Below are 20,092 nucleotides of genomic sequence, written 5' to 3'. Positions count from 1 at the left end.
GATCGGGGCTGCTCTGTGCAAAAACCTTGCACAGAGCAGGTAAGTATAACACGTTTGTTATTTGAAAAAATAAAAATGAACCTTCACAATCACTTTAAGGCAGTTCTGAAGGCAAAAGGGCACTAACAAGGTGTACTTAATAAAGTAGCCGGTAAATGCACATCCTTTTTCTGCGTTTAAAGAACGCATTTGATTGCATCTGCAGTAAAGGAGCCATAAAGGCAAAAACAGATGAAATATAAGGCTTGTAAAGTTGAGAAGTTTTCTTCTTGCAGTGTTAGGAGAGAAATGGGAAGTTGGAGTAATGGTGAGTGTGATCAATGGGGTGGGAGGGTCTGGATGGTGATAAGAAGGCTGGCTCTCAGCCATGATGTACTGCAAAGCCTGAGCTCCCTCACTCCCAATCCAGAGGAAATCGGAAAATATTCCCAAGCAGAGCAGACAGCTGGAGGGGGGGAAACAGAGACAGACATAGAGAGAGAGGGAGAGAGAGAGAGAGAGAGAGAGAGAAGAGGAAATCCTATAGAGCTATGAAGGATCTCACACACATCTGATCACTCTGTGGATCTGGTAGAGGATGATCAGAGCAGTGTGGAGGAGAAGAAGATCCTGATCCTGGAGATCTGTCCCCTCCATGTGATCAGTGTGTGGATGGTAGTAGCGTGCTTCCTCTCTGCTGCCTGTAGTGGATGCATGGCATTGTGCTGTGCGAGGATTCGCTGCCTATTCGCTGTCATGGTCAAGGCGTCTTCTTCCTGATCTGGACCTATATAAAGGTGAATGTGACAGGAGGATCACCCCATCATCAGATTATCCGCACACCCTGGACCACACAAGGTATGACACCCCCATGCTGTCTTTGTTTTGTGTAGTGTCAGTGTGTGTTTGTTTTGTGTATTGTGTGTCAGTGTGTGTTTGTTTGTTTTGCGTATTGTGTATACATTGTATCTTCCTTTCCTTTCTTCATTCATAGAAGCGATTATGACGAGTCTGCAGATTAAAGCGGTTAATACGATTACTGCATTAATAAAAGGATCAGCGATTTACAATGCATGCAGGGTGCCCTTCCTCGTCCACCTTCCTGCTTCTACCTGCCCGGGGCTCCTGTGACCTTCCAGATCAGAGGAGCGCCTGCATAGGCAGTAGCGCAGCGTGACATGCGGCATGGGGATCCCCTCCCCGCCACAGTCATCAGCCCGCATCATCAGTGTGCTATGCTCGTACGTGTGTGCTGGCCAATGCTGCAATCTGCAATGGAGAAGTCATGTCCTCATCAGCCTGGGCTGTGTGTTGGATCATCTCCTCGGAAAAGTTCATTCTGTAGACATTTCCTCCTATTTTCCTCTATATTTGGACTCCTGAACTCTTATTAACCCATGGGCTGCCGATCATTGCCCAGGGGGTCCCCCAATTGTTGGCAATAAAAAAATTATTGTCTTCTCCTATAATGAAAACTAGAATTTCTTCTTTCCATATTCAGTTTAAAAAGAATTGGGATCAATGTGACCTCTGGAGAGGGTCCCAGCACCCATCACCCATCCCAGCACCCATCTGACCCACATCCCCAAAAAAAAAAAAAAAAGGACCCTTTAAGTCCCAAAGGGCCCCGGTGCAGCATGTCCAAGTGGTACAATGTCCGCCCCTGCTGCCGGTTGCCCGCAGTGCGTTGCCTGTCCCCACCCCCGGCACTGGAAGGGTTAGCAGTCCCTCCTCCAATAGGTTGTGAGTGGGATAGATTTGTAGTGAGTTATTATTCCTGTGGTGCCTCAGTAGGAGGAGGTGAGGAGTGTGTGGTCCCTGGAGGATGTGCGGATAATGTGCATGTCTGCCGTTTGCTGTAGGTGGCTTATTCTGGAAGAGAGGTGTCCCTGATTTGTCCCTTTTCTCACAGATGACTTGGTAATTCATATGCATCCTGCCTGACAGGTATTCTCACATGCCTTACTGCATGAGACAGGCTCAGCATCCGGGAGGATTAGCCCAGGGAGCGAGACTGCAGGCTGGATGTATTAAGGACACCAGAGCCTCAGGTTAAAGCTTACAGAGGTTCTTCCACTTAGACCTCCTCAGCCTGTACTAGGAGTCCTGCTGCTGCGGTGGAGCTGATCAATGTCTTTGACTTAAGCTAGGAATTGAGGTAAATAAGCCCACTGCGGATCCCCAGCCTTGGAAGGTCCCGTAGTGTCTTTTGTCGTCTTTAATACCCTTTATCTCACCTCGTTAGGACTGCTCTTTAACCTGTTGGCTGCCACTGACATCTGCAGTGCATGGCGAGGAGCTTCTGTTAGTGCTGGGGAGGAATCCATTTTCATCTATACATGTGTAGAATATATATATATATATATATATATATATATATATATATTGACTACCTGACTGCAGACATGCCTCTGCCATCATCCTGACATTGTGTCATCATCCACCACTTCGGACCAATCTCACTAAAAAGCGTGGATTTCATTCATTTCTGCATATGTCAAACAACAGATTTCTCACTATGCTGGCACAGCTGTTGCTTACGGCCAGGGTTCCCATCTCTAGTACTCTATGGTAACATGTCACTCTGGGGAAAAAATAATAATAATGCAAGAATGCATAGCTGGAAAGGATATTATCCCTTTAATAAGGTAGAATTGATGTCAAATAGTCCAGGAGTAGATAGCGGATGACGGTCGCATGAAATATTAAAGCATGGTTGCATGTCTTTTAGTTCCTAGTTTTACATCTGTTCATCAAGGTAATCAATAGTGATCTACATTGTAATGCAGTTCCTACCTTGTATAGAGCGAGGGGATCTTTCCACAAGTGCCATGGCTCAGCACACGTGGAGCACACAGGACCTAGCCCTTCTACACTGCAGATGTCCTTAATAGGGATAATGACCTGCGTTATTGTAATACGCAAACTACCAACACTGTCTTGAGACTTGTATGTCATTTATTGTTGGGCAAGTTGTTTAATTATAAATTCCGTATAGGCAATAATGATTTTTACACTAAAATTTGTACCTTCTCCTTAGACAAGGCATTAACATGATTTAAGTGACTTGTGCAGGAATGGCCTCTTTGCTGGGCTGCTTCTGAACGACATCTCCCATCATGCTCAGCTGGGTTATGCTTAGACTGCCAAAAGATGCTTGTGTACGGTGTTGGGTGAATTTTCTGTGTAGGTATGCATCCTACAAGTATCATGATGGGCATGAGATCATGATTAGGTATGGTGGACCTAAATAGGTATGGTGGACCTAAATAGGAATGGTGGACCTAAGCTATTCAGCTAAACTGCATTGCTGTACATTTTTTTGGGTAACACACATGAACCTTTTCTTTGTACATTATAGATCATCATATATAAAATATGTATGTTTAGTGAAAGCCATACAAATGGTGTGTAGTAAGGTGAAATAGACTTTGAATTTGATTGCATGTGCACAACACTGCTAAATAATCAACAGGACTGCAAATGCGCTCAAAGCATATCATCATGTATATGTCTGTATAGTATCTATCTATCTATCTATCTATCTATCTATCTATCTATCTATCTATCTATCTATCTATCTATCTATCTATCTATCTATCTATCTATCCATCCATCCATCCATCCATCCAAATATCTGTACCCTACATGACAAAAAAATGTTGTCATCAGTCACAGCTGATCTAACCCAAAAAGCTTTTGGGTGTCCCTGAGTGTTAGTGTGAATTGGCGTTGTATTTGCTGGGGGATAGTGAAATAGGAAATGACCTTGTCTCCTCTGCTTTGGAAGAAGAAATTGAAAGCCGGTTTGGCATATGCTAGGCAGGGAGGTCTGCTCTCACAATATTGTTTCTGCTGAAAGAAGAAGTGAAATCTGTGTGAATATTGGATTCTATACATTTGATTTTGTCCCGTTTGTGACCAGTGGCTGTGTTGAAACAGGAACCTGTCATGGTCAGATTAGCGTATGTTGCAACATTTTGTCTTCTCATATAACGAAAGCTAGAACTGCTTTTTTTCTATATTTAGTTTAAAAATAGCTTTTGCACAAGATTTTTTATCAAAAGAGTAAAAGCTTCAGAAATCAATATATTTTGAAATCTAGAATTGGTGTGCTTCATGTGTTTGACTGTCAGACACCTGTGCAACAATTTGCATAAGTGGCCATTCCTCCCCATCAGCATCATTTTGCTGAGTAGGTCTAAATCAAGAAGACAGCTCATCTCCCTTGGTGTGGAGAGAATATTCTCTATACTAGTTGTTCATGGGTTATACTGTCAGTTATTCAAATGTGAAAGGGAGTGTAAGCATGGACCTAAAGGGGCATTTTCAATAAAATGTACAAGGGAATTTGCAAAAATAGAACTTCTTCAAATGATTGGACTTTGACATGTAGACAGGTGCACTTTGCTTCATCTGAATTCATGCTTTTCAATATAACAGTGGTAGAGTCTTGTCCTGTGTTAGCCATTGGGATTAATTTACTAAAACTGGAAAGTGCAAAATCTGGTGCAGCTTTGCATAGAAACCAGACAGATCCCTGTTTTGTTTTTTTGTTTTTTGTCAAAGCTTAATTGAACAAGCTGAAGTTAGAAGCTGATTGGCTACCTTGCAAAGCAGCACCAGATTGTAGCTTTGGTAAATCAACCTCATTGATTTATGTTAATAGGTATCATTTAAACTAATTAAAACATCTGTCCACCCAAAGTGACCTTCATTTGTAGGTGGAGTATGGCTAATTCAACCATGGTTTCCTATATATCCTCCTTTTTTCGCTCCCTCCCACGATGTAATTTAGGGTGTTCCCACCTTTGGGTGTTCCCACTCCTACTGTTACATTCTCCAGCATATAAAATAAATGAAAACTCCTACAGGTAGAGTGGGACCCTCTTGCTCTTGTCGTGGCAGGTTTTCAAATCTGGGAACTCAAGTACAGAGACCTCACCATTGGAGTCCCTCCGAGATGTAAGGAATTATTATTTGATTTAGCTGTTCAGCTTCACTAAAAGGTCGTTTTAAGGTGGACCAATCCTTTAAATATTGCTTTTCTGAGTGATATAACGTTTATTTGGAGAGTCTGATGACATCCCACTGACTTTAAAAAAAATCTTAAGATTTTTTGGGAAATTAAGCTGTCCACTCTCCTACCAGAGGGGCATCACTTGGATGTGGGCTTCATCTGGAGAGCTGTCCTGATGTTTCAAAGCCCACTTTAGTAAATCAGACCCATGGCTTGGTTTCTAGAGTTACTATCAACTAAATCCTACTGAGTGACTAGAAAGTGTAATACGTTCAGTATCTTTCCATATTACATGTCCTATGACATGTCAAGATTTCTAGTTAGCACAGACCTCCTAAACATATGAGGGTCTGGTCTGTTCATAGCTGGGGGCTTTTTCAGTCGCGAAGTTCAGCTTTCAGGACCTGTTTTCAGTGTATGCGATGTAACATATTTTGCTGCATTTCGCAGCTTAGGCAACATGTATGGACATGAGTAAAAAGTATTTCTTTAAGTATATTATCTATAATGCAATATGTTGTGGAAAGGTTCTGCATGGATTTGGTGTAGCTTCCCAACTGAATGGAGAGCTTCCAATGTGCATTGCAATGTATTTGAACGTGCAGGGGTAAGTGGGTTACACATGGCCTTTAAATATGTTGAGGACAATCCCTAAAACAGACTTAATAGTGGCACGTGTTTTTGGAAAATCTGCACTTGTGTAGTAACTATAGCCATAGCAGCCCATGCAACTTCTATGGGGCCTGGGGAGGGAGAGGGGCCCCATTAAAGAGGCTGTTAAGTCTAATAAAGCTGTAGGTCTCCGGTCTAGAAAAGCTGAAACCCCCTCTGAGGAATAAGAAGTATTTGTTTAGCTGTTTTAGTAGTGTAGACTTATTTCCCCCAGAATTTTTGCTACAGCCCCACCATTCTGAAATCTACCCTGTATGCCTAATGGTGGCCAGACACAGTCTGATGTTACTATCAGATCAATGTGCAATATGGTCAAAACAATTGGATCAGAAAATGAAAAAAAGCCATAACTTTCCACAATTCAAGTTTATACTGTATTCTGAGCTGATTTGGTCATAAATTTGTTAATGTATCGATCAATCGGATTATGAGGTTGCATGGCAGAAATAGAGATATGATCGATAATTTACAACTGTAACTTCCAGCTATCGGTTAAATTCCACTTCCACGCATTTGGCATATCGATTGATTGTGTTATTGACCATTGACTGATTATTTCTATTGGGAGAGATCAATAAAAAAAATATTGATCATTTATCCAAGCATGTATGGCCACCATTATGCAGTTAAAAATCCCAGAGTGTCTGCTCAGCTAAAACCTGATAAGACAGCTGAGGTTTGTCGTTCTATACAAAAAAATAATAATAATCCAGTGTTTATCAAAGATTGTATTAGGGATATACAGTATGTGTGTATGAGAGTATTAACAAATATGTCATGATGATATGACATAAAATATAGAGATAGCTTTTATTAATGCTACTACAGCTCTTGTTATAGGCATATTATATGTTGAGATCAGTGACATGTATTGTCATATTTGACCACAGAGAAGGGCCGCAGGAGAGCCCCATCACTATTATGCTGTGGGGCCCCATGGTGCGTAGTTATGCTCCTGAACCTATACACTGTTATTGGTTAAAACCACAAAGTGGATGCAAACATTATGAATGGAATAGGCTCACCTGAAAATAAAAATATATATATTTTTATTCCCTTGAATGCCTGTAAAGACCTGCATCTAAAACAGCAATATTTTATCTTGTATGTCAGAGATTTTTTGGAATGCCTCCAAACCAAGAAAAAAAGCAAAAAAGGGGTTGGCATACAGTTAATCTTAGTTTCTTTAGAGTTTCTGAATTCAAATTAGACTTGCTATGTGTTCTAGTAGTACACGATCTGTGTCCATGGGCAATATTTTCCTTTAGAAATTGGGACAATTCAATTGTATTTTTTGTGAGCTACACTGCAACATGGAGGATGCCATTTACCTGGCTGTCATGTTGGGTCAATAGCTCCAGTACTTTCTAAGTCACTGACTTGGAGCATGTGTACAAATCAGAAGTACTTGCTTCACCCTGACTTGTGTGACCCCCTTTTTTCTGGTTCAGTGACGGAGAAAGTGTCCGTCATTGATAAATAGGGATAGAGCCCCTGTGAGGTTTTTATTGCAGTAAAGATGAGATCAAGTAGAGGTGCTGGATTCAAATCAGAAGATTGGTCAGAATGTATTAACGGGGTTGTAAACCCTTGAGTTTTTTCACCTAATGCATCCTATGCATTAAGGTGAAAAAACTTCTGACACTGACCGGCCCCCCAGACCCCCTGTTTTACTCACCTGAGCCCGTTCGTTCCCTCGGCGGAGACACACTCACCCTCTCTGCCTCTGCTCTTGATTGGATAGATTGTTAGCAGCACAGTCATTGGCTCCAGCTGCTGTCAATCAAATCCAATGACACAGGGGGAGGGGCCAAGTCCGGCATTCTGTTTCTATGGACACAAATGCTGGACTCGGGAGCACGCCCGCACAGTAACCCCCAGGGAGAGCGCTTCTCCTAGGGGGTTTACCAATGCGAGGAGGAGCCGCAAGTGCCCGTGGGGGACCCCAGAAGACGATGATCGGGGCCACACTGTTCAAAACGAACTGCACAGTGGAAGTAAGTATGACATGTATGTTATTTTAAAAAAAAAAAAAAAAAACAAGGGTTTACAACCCCTTTAAGGCACAGTGACTCTGGTGAGGCAGACAAAAAAAGGGAGTCTGTCAAACAAGGGGGCCCAACTTTGAAGATTCAATTGTACAAAGTCCTATTAGAGTGGCCAAGAGTCCAAAGACCCTAATAATAGTATTGGTTTACAAACAACTGCACAGAACAGCCAACAGGTTTCAGGGGCTCTGAGACCTCCTTCTTCAGGGCTACAACACAACTCAGATTTCTATACTGGTTCATTCAAAAATGGACCATATCAAATTCTATACAATATACAAAAATCTAAACAACATTCATGAAAGTTGATATAAACCTGTGTATACATTCGGTATATAAATAGATGAGTCATGAAATAAATCACTAAAACAGAAATGAATGTTCGTTTGTAACCAATAATGATATTGATAAAAAAAAAAAAACTATCGAACATTTATTGAATAAATGTTTTTCAAATAGAACCATGATAATATCGTAATATAATGCATTGTGAATGAATAAAGAACAAAAATGAATTCCAAATACATGCAAACTACACAGTCCCTTTTGGATCTCCATAGTGCAAGAACTGACAGCTGAGCAATAATGCAGTGCGCTAGACTGGTGTTACTGCTCGGTACCCTTTACCCTTGACCGGTACCCTTATAGAAAGACAGTCTTAAGGCCCCCCCTTGAAATTATGGACAGTTTTGAGGCACCCCATTCTAAAATGTAAAAAACTATTCTAATAGCTTGACATAATGCAGCAACATCCACACAAAGGACACCCAAAGTTAGAGGTGAATTATTCTTCCAAAGCAAATACACTTTTGCACACTGGTACTGACTAGTATCCCAATGTTTCTCTTCTCCCTCAATTTCTCTCTATCAGTCAGCTGATGGAGAAGGGCACAGGAGGGTCAAACAAGGATGTTGTGGAGGCGACAGACTTCCATCTTATCAACTGATGATGTCATTGGTTGTTAGAATGCCAGTGTCTAGAAAGTTGTAATGGTTCATAATGAAAACCTATGGCTTTGTGTAACTAAAACGCAGGCTTGATACAACCCTTGGCTTTTATACAATTTTTGATCAATTTATAGGCATTTTGCCAAGGCACCCCTGAGGAAACCTCAAGACACCCTGGGGTGTCTGGGTACCCTGGTTGAAAAAGCCTAAGCTAGACTGTAGGGCAGCTGAGCAAAAAAACACAGTGCACTAGACTGTAGCTTGGGATGTAAAGGCAGAAATCAATAATAAAACATAACTAACATTTTAAGGGCACATTTTTACTAGCGTTACTCTCTGATGGCATGTGACAGGCGGCGAGGAGGCATTGTATCACCTCCTCTCTACCTGCTTTAACCGCCTAAATCCCACCCCAGCAGTGGCAGTGCGTCCATAAGGGCGCACAGGTGCCGCCCCCTCTCTTCAGCCACCCCCCTCTATCACCAATAGATAGGTCATGCATTGCATGAATCTATCCATGGCCGCTGATGCCACCCCGTATTCAGACGCCTGGCCCCTTTTTGGGTGCGGGGCGCCTGAATTACAGGGGTGGGAGGGTGTTTTTGAAGCACCTGATTAGAGCCATAGGCATCAAAAAAGGTAAACAGTGAGTGCCATACTTGGCGCTCACAGTTTAACCAGCTGTGTTAGAAAAGCGAATTAATATTCGCTTTCCCAACACTGAACCGCCTCTCTGCCAATCAGGTGCTCGTGTCTGTTACTCGTCACCTGATTGGCTGAAATGACAGGCGCTGTGATTGAATGCCTATCAGGTGTCCAATCATAGGACAGGACGGGAGAAGACATCGAGGACATGGAGGAGCATGGAGGACAGGACACCGCCCGCCGCCGTCACCTGCTGCCCCACCGAGACAGGGTAAGTGCCAGGCAGACAGCGGGTGGGGGGGGCACAGTGGCAGCATTCAATGGGCACTGTGGGAGCATTTGATGGGCACAGTGGGAGCATTTGATGGGCACAGTGGCAGCATTTTATGGCACAGTGGCAGCATTTTATGGCACAGTGGCAGCGTTTGACGGGCACAGTGGCAGCATTTGATGGACACAGTGGCTGCGTTTGATGGGCACAGTGGCAGCATTTGATGGACACAGTGGCTGCGTTTGATGGCACAGCGGCTGCGTTTGATAGCACAGTGGCTGCATTTGATGGCACAGTGGCTGCGTTTGATGGGCACAGTGAGGCTGCAATTGGTGGGGTTTTTTTTCAGATTATTTCAGTTTGTTTGTGCCCCCCAAACATTTTGAGCACCACCCGCCACTGCACACTAGCACACCACATTGCACTTGGTTGTGAGGCGCCCCCATTCAGTTGAATAGGTCACATTCAGCATGCAGTACCAGACAACAGAGATAATTTTTGAAGCACTGCAGTGCAAAATATTGCATATGTACTCCCTCCTCTTCTGCCTTTGCAGCACGAGGGGGAGTGGTAAAAATGTAGCTCAGCCCCCAAACACAAGTGTTAATATAGGCCTTAAACTGAAATTAAGAGCTCACAGATAGCTGGAACAGATAACTCTGGGGTTGATTTAGAAGATAAATAGACTGTGCACTTTACAAAGTCCAGTTGCCTTCTGCAAGTGCAGTTGTTTCAGAGCTTAGTAAATGAGCAGAAGCTTCACTTTGCAAGTAATGCCAAATCACATGCAAGGAAAATTAAAAAAAAAAACAGCACATAATTGGATGGCTGAAGTCAGCAGTGCTTCTGCTCATTTACTAAGCTCTGAAGCAACTGCAACTATTATAGTCGCTCTCTATGTCTGTCCCTGCATTTATTTGTACTGCAGCTGTCACTTTGTGACATTTTAACCCCCCCGGCGGTATTCCCGAGTGTGGCTCGGGGTGGGATTTCAGAACCAAAAGCGGTAACCCTGAGCCACACTCGGGATCGCATCGCAGGATCCAGGAAGAGCTTACTTACCTTGTCCCCTGGATCCTGCGATGTCTCCCTGCATGGTGTGAGGGGCTCGTCCTCCGCTCGATTCATCATGGAGCCGAGCTCCGTTCCCTGCGAGCGTTGCGACGCACGGGGATGGAGAACTGCGCCCAAATTCAAAAAGTGAAACACACAATACATACAGTATACTGTAATCTTACAGATTACATTACTGTATGAAATTATTTCTCATCCCTTTTGTCCCTAGTGGTTTCTCCAATGTCCTGCATGCAGTTTTATATTATAAAAACTGATCTTTCTGCCTGGAAACTGGAGATTGTCCATAGCAACCAAAACCATCCCTTTACATCAAAAGTGGTTTTAGACCAGCTAGAAAACAGCGATAATAAATTAGAATCACTCACAGAATTGAGCGATAGTGATTTGTGGGGAAATCCGTCATCAAACACTAAAAGTAATGACAGCGACAATTCTGCAGTGTTCAGTGTTTTTGATTTGATTACATTATTGAATAATTTTTATTATTATCATATTATTATTTGGTATAATTATTTATAGTTATTTATTATATGTGTTTCATACTTTCTCATACCCAAGATGTCTACTAGACTCTGGTTTGGACAGATTTAAGTGAATTATTCCTAAGAATTACAGACCTACAATATAAAACTCCAAATTTCCATGCAAAATAATGGTACTGCTTTCAGCATCAGAAATATGAAATAATCATACCGCCATGGAGGTTAATAAAGCTGAGACAAAAAAAAAAGGTAAACAGAACCTTGTGTTGCTAAAATGGAAGGCACCAGCCGGCACAAAAGAAACAGATCGCTACTGTGTGGGCAAGTGTGAACAATCCCTTAAGAGTGATAATGAAAGTTCATATTTGACTAAAACACATTTCTGTGTGTAATCATTACATCATTACATCCTTTCACTGAGTCACTATAGTTCTTTGTTGTAACAATGTACATTTTACAGTATTATAAGTGGATACATTCAAAACAATATATAAGGAGAACCCTCTAATAGTGATGATGGAAGTTCTTATATGACTGAAACAAATCTCAGCTTATTTGTCCTGAGTTATTAAGTTGTTATCACTAGAAAGCTCTATTGTACCACAATGTATGCTAGAGGTGGATATACTAAATATCACTCAAAAAGGCACAAATCACCACAAAGAAACCTAAAAAATAGCTAGGAGGAAATGTTTAAAGTTTTTTATTTCTGCTTGCACCCTCACTAGCGAGATTCACCCTCTTTATTTATTCTAGTCAGCGGGACAAAACGTTTGGGAATATTTTACAATTGTCACTGTATCAGAAGATAAGGGGGGCCTCCCAGTGGGAACACGCATTTCCGTGACCACTCTCTAAGGCCTCGTTTACACTTGCGGTCGGGGGGGTTTTACCACCCCTAATCACTCCCCTTTAGGGTCTATGTGATTAGGTCTATGTACACTGGGCTTAAAAAAACACCAGTTCACTTGGCAGAAAAAAAACTCTAATATATAGAGCAGTTTCTCAACCAGGGTTACCATGGAACCTTAGGGTTCCTCCAGAAGTTGCTGGGGGTTCCTTGAGCTATGAACAATGTCTGCCTCTCAGATAAGTTCCCAATGACACCATTAAACTTTTTAGCTATTTATAAGGGGGGGATTCTTCCTAATGAACACAAGTGTAAGGAACATTCTTCCCACTGATCATCACACTAATGTATCATGAGTTGTAGATGTAGTAATTTTTAGAAAGTTATTTTAAGGGTTCCTCAGTGTTGTAAAGGTTGAGAAAGGTTGATATAGAGCATTTTTGTAGAGCATTTAGGAGCATTTTTAGTGGGGTTTTTTCTGCCAGTAAAATCCTCTAAAAAAAGCAAACCATAAGGTTTTTTTACTGCCTCCAAACGCTTAAAATATGCCTCGAAACATCCTACTGTGCATGGACATACAGTAGGATAACACTAAGCTGCTTCTACAGGAAAAACACAAAACACCTCTAGAAGCAGCATTTTTTAAGTCCAATGTGCATGTACCCTTAACTTCCTCACAACTGCGCCAAATGACAGCTACAGCACGGCTGCACATTCCCAGGAGAGCATGTATTGACCTTCTCCCGTGATTGTGCTTCCTGCATGCCCCCTGCAGTGCGCATTGGCAGTGATCTGTGACCGCTGTGTCCTTGGGACACAGCAATCACAGATCGTGGTAAAGAGTCAATTACAGTGGCTCTTTACCATGTGACCAGCTGTGTCCAATTACAGCTGAACATGGTGTAAACAGGATTTGCACTGGCAGCGCGTGAGGACAGAAGAGCCGATAAGCGGCGATCCACACAGAGGACATCTAAACTGATAATCAGGGCACTGATCATTAGTGTCCTGATTATCAGTGCAGCCCCAACAGTGCACACCAATGCTGCCAATTAGTGCCCACCAGTGCTGCCAATCAGTGCCCATCAGTGCTGCCAGTCAGTGCCTATCAGTGCAGCCTATCATTGTCGCCTATCAGTGCCCATTAGTGCCACCTACAGTGGCCATCAGTGCCGCCTGTCAGTGCCTATTAGTGCCTCCTCACCAGTGCCCATCAGTGCAGCCTCATCAGCGCACATCAGTGAAGGAGAAAAATTACTTATTTACTAAAATGTATAACCATAAACTAAGAAAAACTTTTTTTTTTTCCAAAATTGGCAGGTTTTTTGTTTGTTTGTTCATCAAAAAAAAAAAAACCCACTGGTGATCAAAATGCCACCAAAAGAAAGCTCTATCTCTCTCAGAAAAATCATAAAAATTTTGTTGGGTGCATGAATGCGCTGAAAGCTGAAAATTGGCCTGGGCAGGAAGCGTGAAAGTGCCCAGTAGGCAAGTGGTTAAGCTGCAAAATCAGCAGACAGGGGTGTTTGCATGTTGCAGCTGCAATGCTTTGCATCAAAATGCTGCAAAAATGTTACCTGCTGTTGCACTAGCTACCAGTACCACCCACCGAATGTGACCCAGTCATGCAAATGGGGCTGCGCCACTACCACCTCACAAACTGCGTGGAAAGCACATGGTTGTGGCATAGGGATGTGAGGTTTTAGGGGTTAAAACAGGTTGCGAGGAAGCAACATAAAACCTCCTCCCATGTCAAACACCCTCTAAAGAGCGATCCACTGCAAATCTCTCTTCAGAGCACCAAAGCTTGCGTGAACAAGCCTAGAGAGTGTAGGGAGACACAAGTATAGCTCCTGCATGCAAGGGCGGCCCTATAGGATGCTGTGGGAGTGAAAGGAGTTACCCTGAAACAGGAAACCTGGGGCAACGGTCACGGCTCCAGCTTAAACTGGAACATAGGGAAGAATTAATAGATAAAGAAGCTGCATATCAGTAAGTGATTAGTGATCAGGTGCAACGAGTGCTTTAAATTTGATGGTTTAATATGACTTTGAGGCACCTGTCTTTATGCACATCAAACATTCACGTACTTTACGTTGCATATTACGGTTATGGCTTGGTTCTTAATGCAGATTCTGCTGTAGAAGCATTTTCACTGTTTGCACTGTCAGTTTTCTCTTGTATTCATCAACAAATTTACGCTTGACATATTCCGGGGTAAACTCATCATCTGGGTGAGCATCAAGTGCTGTAATAAGTGTCCCGACTCCCAAAGCTGTCTGGGAGACCACTAAGCAGGGGTGTTGCTGTGTGTATCTTTTGATGCTTCTTCTGTGGCTTGCAGATGTTCCACCATTTTTCTGTTTCAACATATATGGAAATATTTTTTTCCAAAGAGGACACAATTCGTAGGCAAAGAATGACATCAAAGATAAAGTTTGCAACGCAGGTGGAACATATCAAAACATCAAGGACGGATATGAAAAAAAAAAAAAACAAATAGTATAACACCAGTCATCTTCAACACAAAGGGTTGCCATAAAAAATATAAGTTCAACATAAAGATAAACATTCTTATAAAAGCATCCAACAATCCTACTCAGAAAACCCCACTAGGGGAAATATTAGAACCTATGTTTCTCCACCACCCACCGGCTAGGCGGCGTGGGTCGTGACTCGTGAGTATACAAAGTGCACTACAAAAAGTGTGAGCAAAATAACCAAATGAAAATACAAGAAGAGGAAAGAAAAAAAAAAAAGGAAAGAAGGGGGAGCAGGGAGAAGTAAAGAAAAAGAAGAGACAAAGAATAGAAAGGGAACAAGAAAGAGGGGAAATGAAGAAACTGCTGCCTCCGCTGCCAGCACTTCTTAGTCAGCTGGAAGTTAGAGATACTTAATCTAAGGATCCCAAACATGGTCAAATTTAGCAATCCTATCTTTCAAGATACTGACCAGCTTTTCATTGAGCACGATCTATGTCAGCTTACTTTTCATCATAGCCAGATCTACCACATGTTTTTTCCAGTCGCTATAGCGATTTTTGCTGCAAGAAACATAAAATGGATTAAAGTCTGAACATGTTTGGGAGTGTCAGCAACAGGCCACTTCAATACTGGGCACTTATCCCCCTTCCTGTCTAGGCCAATTTTCAGCTCTCAGCGCTGTAACACTTTGGATGACGCTTGCGCTGTCATACAATGTCATACAACAGTGTATTCAAAGGTCGTGTGCATAGTAATATCAGCTGTAATCTGATCTCTGCAACTACTGTAGCACAAAAAGTAAAAAATCTGCTGCAAATGGAAATGCTCAGGTGGAGGCATCTGTGTTCCACCATTTTTAAGGTATATCTCATATAGTCTTTTGTGCACCGCAATGTCGCAGCCCCGCTAAGACATCGCAGATCGCCGCCATTACCAGTAAAAGATAGATAAATAAATTAAAGTCCATAAATCTATCCCGTAGTTTGTAGACGCGATAACTTTTGCATAAACCAAAAAAAATACAATTTTTTTTACCAAAAATATGTAGAAGAATATATATTGGCCTAAATTTATGACGAAATTTGTTTTTTTATTTATTTTTTGGATATGTATTATAGCAAAAAGTAGAAAATATATATATTTTTTTTTCAAAATTGTCGCTCTTTTTTTGTTTATAGCGCAAATAATAAAAACCGCCGAGGTGATCAAATACCACCAAAAGAAAGCTCTATTTATGGGAAAAAAGTACATACCGTATATACTTGCGTATAAGCCGAGATTTTCAGCCCTTTTTTTTAGGCTGAAAGTGCCCCCCTCGGCTTATACCCGAGTCACCGCCATCTGCCTACCTGATCAGCGTGTCAGGTAGGCAGATGGCGGTGACTCGGGTATAAGCCGAGGGGGGCACTCAATTTCCCAGCAGTCAGTGTTCAGCCTATCACGGACATCATCTCACTCTCATCCGTGGTATGAGGATGTCCGTGATAGGCTGAACACTGACTGCTGGGAAATTGAGTGTTCTGCCTATCACAGACAAGGAGGAGGCGCGGCTTTTGAACATTGGAATGGCCGCCGTATGTTTTTATGACGTGCTGATCGGTGGATGCAGAGCGGCACGCGGAGGATGCAGATTGGCACAGGAGGGATGCAGATTGGCACAGGAGGGATGCAGATCGGCACAGGAGGGATGCAGATGGGCACAGGAGGGATGCAGATTGGCACAGGAGGGATGCAGATTGGCACAGGAGGGATGCAGATTGGCACAGGAGGCATGCACAGGACACAGTGAGGTATGCACAGGACACAGGGAGGCATGCAGCTGCAGATGGGCATTGCTGACCCTCTTTTCCATATACAGTAGCTGCTGCATTTCTCACCCTTGGCTTATATTCGGGTCATTACGTTTTTCACAGTTTTTTGTGGTAAATTAGAGTCCTCGGCTTATATTCGGATTGACCTATACTCGAGTATATACGGTACATTTTGTTTGGGTACAGCATCGCACGACCGCGCAATTGTCAGTTAAAATGACGCAGGGTCATAATGCAAAAAATGGCCTGGTAATTAAGGGAGCAAATCCTTCCGGGGCTGAAGTGGTTAAAGATGAATTTCAGGCAAGCAGCTAAATACAAAGATGTTATGTGTACTGTGCATGTGTGCTCAAAAGTTTTCATATCCTTGGAAAATTGGTAATATATGTACAATTTGTAAAGAGTGAGCAGGCAAAACACATTTCTTTTATTTCTCATGGGATTCATATTCAACTGTAGGTCATAACAGAATGGCACAATCATAGAATAATCATATGGCAACAAGTTATCACATAAAATGACACCTGTTCAAAAGTCTGCATACCCTTACCTACTGTGTATTGCCCCCTTTAGCATTAATGACAGTGTGCAGCCTTTTGTAATAGTTGTCTATGAGGCCCCAAGTTCTTGCAGGTGATATAGCTGCCCATTCGTTTTGGGAAAACGCCTCCAGGTCATGCAAAGTCTTTGGTCGTCTTGCATGAGCCACACATTTGAGATCTCCCTAGAGTGACTCGATGATATTAAGGTCAGGAGACTGTGATGGCCACTCCAGAACCTTCACCTTTTTTTGCTGTAACCACTGGAGGGTCAACTTGTCCTTGTGCTTAGGGTCATTGACATGCTGGGAAGTCCAAGAGCGTCCCATGTGCAGCATTCGTTTAGAAGAATGCAAATTGTCTGCCAGTATTTTCTGATAACATACTGCATTCACCTTGCCGTCAACTTTCACAAGATTTCCCGTGCCTTTAGAGCTTACACACCACCAAAACATCAGTGAGCCACCACAATGCTTCACAGTTGGGATTGCATTCTTCCTCTCCAAACATAGCACTTGGTTGTGACCAAAAAGCTCTATTTTGGTCTTGTCACTTCAGATTACAGTGTGTCAGAAGCTGTGCGTGTCAATGTGTTGTACGGCATATTGTAAACATTGTGGCGTTAGTGCAGTAAAGGCTTATTTCTAGCAATTTGACCAGGCAGCTATTTTTTGTTCAATTATTGTTGTATTGTGCTGCTTGAAACAATCACACCATTGTTTTCCAAAGCAGCCTGTATTTCTTCTGAAGTTACCTGTGGGTTCTTCTTTGTATCCCAAACAATTCTTCTAGCTTTTGTGGCTGCAATCTTTCTTGGCCTACATGACTTTTGCTTGGTATGAAGACATCCCTGAATTTACCACTTCCTAATAGATGATTGAATAGTACTGACTGGCATATTCAAGGTTTTTTAAATCCTTTTCTGTCTTTGTAAAGTTCCATTACCTTGTTACACAGGTCTTTTGACAGTTCTTTTCTGCTCCCCATGACTCAGTATCTAGCCTGGCCAGTGCATCCACGTGAGAGCTAGCAAACTCATTGACTATTTATGCACAGACACTAATTGCATTTTAAGCCACAAATGTGGGAAATTAACATTTAATTGGCATTTTAACCCATTTGTGTCATCTGGTGTGTCTGTACCAAGGACAAACATTCCAGCGTATGGAAACTTTTGATCAGGCCCATTTGGGTGATTTCTGTTATCGTTATGATTTTAAAAGGAGCCAAACAACTATGTGATAATAAATGGCTTCATATGATCAATATGCTTAAATCAAAGACAGTTTTTGGCATGATCAGTCATATTTTCAAATATCAGTGCCAAAATTTCACGATTTCTACCAGGGTATGCAAACTTTTGAGCACAACTGTATACTGTAAGGTAGCCGTTTTACATGGCAAAGGACTTGTTTTTCTGTCTATCTTGTAATGAGGCAACTTAGGAGATCTGATTTTTCATCTTCATCAGTGGTATTAACCCCGAAAGCAAACATTTATTATAGTGCAGCTTACCAATTCTTAGATGTGATGGCTGCCTTCATTTTATTTTTTTAGGCTTTCTTTCTTCTATTTGCATCTGGTGATCTGGCCAGTAAATTTATTGTTTTTCAAAAGAGCAAGCTCTCCAGCAGAATGCATTCTTTTACAGAGATGAGACAAACCATTTAACCCTGACATGATGCTTACAATGATCAGCTTTTACATATTTATTTAAAACCGTTATCCCAAAAGGAACAAAACAGTTACTGGGACTGCTTATAAGGTATTAGCTGGAGTTTGCCTTCAAGATGTTAGTGTATTTAAATCTGCTAGTACATTTAACACTTCCATTCTCCCAGACTGATAATGGGGCTTTCCAAAGGTGCCTCCTGTTCTCCTTCATCCAGAGGGTGGGCACTCTAATACAGGAGGTGTAATACTGGCCAGATCACCAGATGAAAACAGAAGGAAAAAAAAACTAAAAAAATAAGAAGAGTAATGCAGACAATGCATCTAATGATTGGTAAGCTGCAATATATATTACATTTTTGGTTTTGGGTTTTATACCGCTTTAAGTAACATTTACAGGTCTTGTTCTTCTCTCAGCCTGTGACTGGGGAGTGAAAGGAGAAGCAGCAGATTGATGAGCACATCTCTCTGTCACTCTGCTTGATTTTTGTTCTGCTTCTCTCTTTCCCTGTGTGAGCTCTGCTGTATAGGGATTTCAGAAGGTCAGTACTAAGTCAAATTAAATAATAAAAAATAATGATGTATTAATGATTACAGGGCTGCATGAAATTGTATATTTTATATCAACCTAGAGTTGATATGTATACGTTTATACTGAAATCTGTTAACTGATTCAGGACCACCTCATAGCAGATTTACTGCTACAGGGTGGCTCTCCTGTGCAGGATCATGTGTGTATATATATATATATATATATATATATATATATATATATATATATATATATATATATAATATATATATATATGTGATGCTGCACTTCTGCCTGCAGGGGGCCCGTGCGTGCCGCCAGCTGGCCGCTTCTGCTGTGATCAATCACAGCAGAAGCCAGTCTCCGTTCTGACGGGGGAAGGGATAGATTTTGTGTTCCTGCAAAGCAGAGAATAAAATCCCTCACTTCCCCTAGTAAAAACATCTAACACTGTACACAAAAACACTTGCTAGGCACACAGTTAAACCTTTGAGCGGCCTAGATGTTTAACCCTTTCCCAGCCAGTGTCATTAGTACAGTGACAGTATATGTTTTAGCATTCATCACTGCATTAGGGTCACTGGTTCCTGCAAAGTGTCAAAAGTGTCAGTTAGTATCTGATTGTCCACCGCTATAAGTCGCTGATCTCTGCCATTACTAATATAAAAAATAAATAAAAATAAAATAAATATATACCATAGTTTGTAGATGCTATAACATTTGCATTAACCAGTCAATATACACTTATTGGGATTTTTTTTTTTTTTACCAAACACATGTAGCAGAATACACATTGGCCTAAATTTCTGAAGATGTTTTTTAAATTTTTTTAATCGGATATGTTTTATAGCAGAAAGTAAAAATATTGGGTTTTTTTTTCAAAATTGTTCGTCTTTTTTTGTTTATAGCAACAACATAAGAAAATACAGTGGTGATCACAAACCACCCAAAAAAATATCTCTATTTGTGGGAAAAAAATTACATCAATTTTTTTTTGGGTACAGTGTCAAATGACTACACAGTTGTCAGTTAAGGTAACGCAGTGCAGTAATGAAAAAAAATGG

The 20,092-nt window shown here is 41.6% G+C and overlaps 1 protein-coding gene across 4 annotated transcripts in view; it reads left to right on the top strand.

The window, feature by feature from the left end:
• Positions 1–325: 325 nt before the first annotated feature.
• The window catches only part of LOC141140658 (sodium/calcium exchanger 1), a 495,383-nt gene continuing 475,616 nt past the window's right edge, over positions 326–20,092 (top strand). For 3 of the 4 annotated variants that reach the window (XM_073628057.1, XM_073628056.1, XM_073628054.1), the window contains exon 1: positions 326–837. The gene's annotated coding sequence lies outside the window, so the exon portion shown is untranslated. Of the gene's footprint in view, positions 838–1,028; positions 2,138–20,092 lie in introns of those variants that run through there. The other variant, XM_073628055.1, reaches the window with a different exon arrangement.

The sequence above is a fragment of the Aquarana catesbeiana genome, linkage group LG04, assembly GCF_042186555.1.
Source record: "Aquarana catesbeiana isolate 2022-GZ linkage group LG04, ASM4218655v1, whole genome shotgun sequence".
Taxonomy (NCBI): domain Eukaryota; kingdom Metazoa; phylum Chordata; class Amphibia; order Anura; family Ranidae; genus Aquarana; species Aquarana catesbeiana.
Note: the sequence above shows the minus strand (reverse complement) of the source record. Positions and strands in the feature narration are given on the sequence as shown.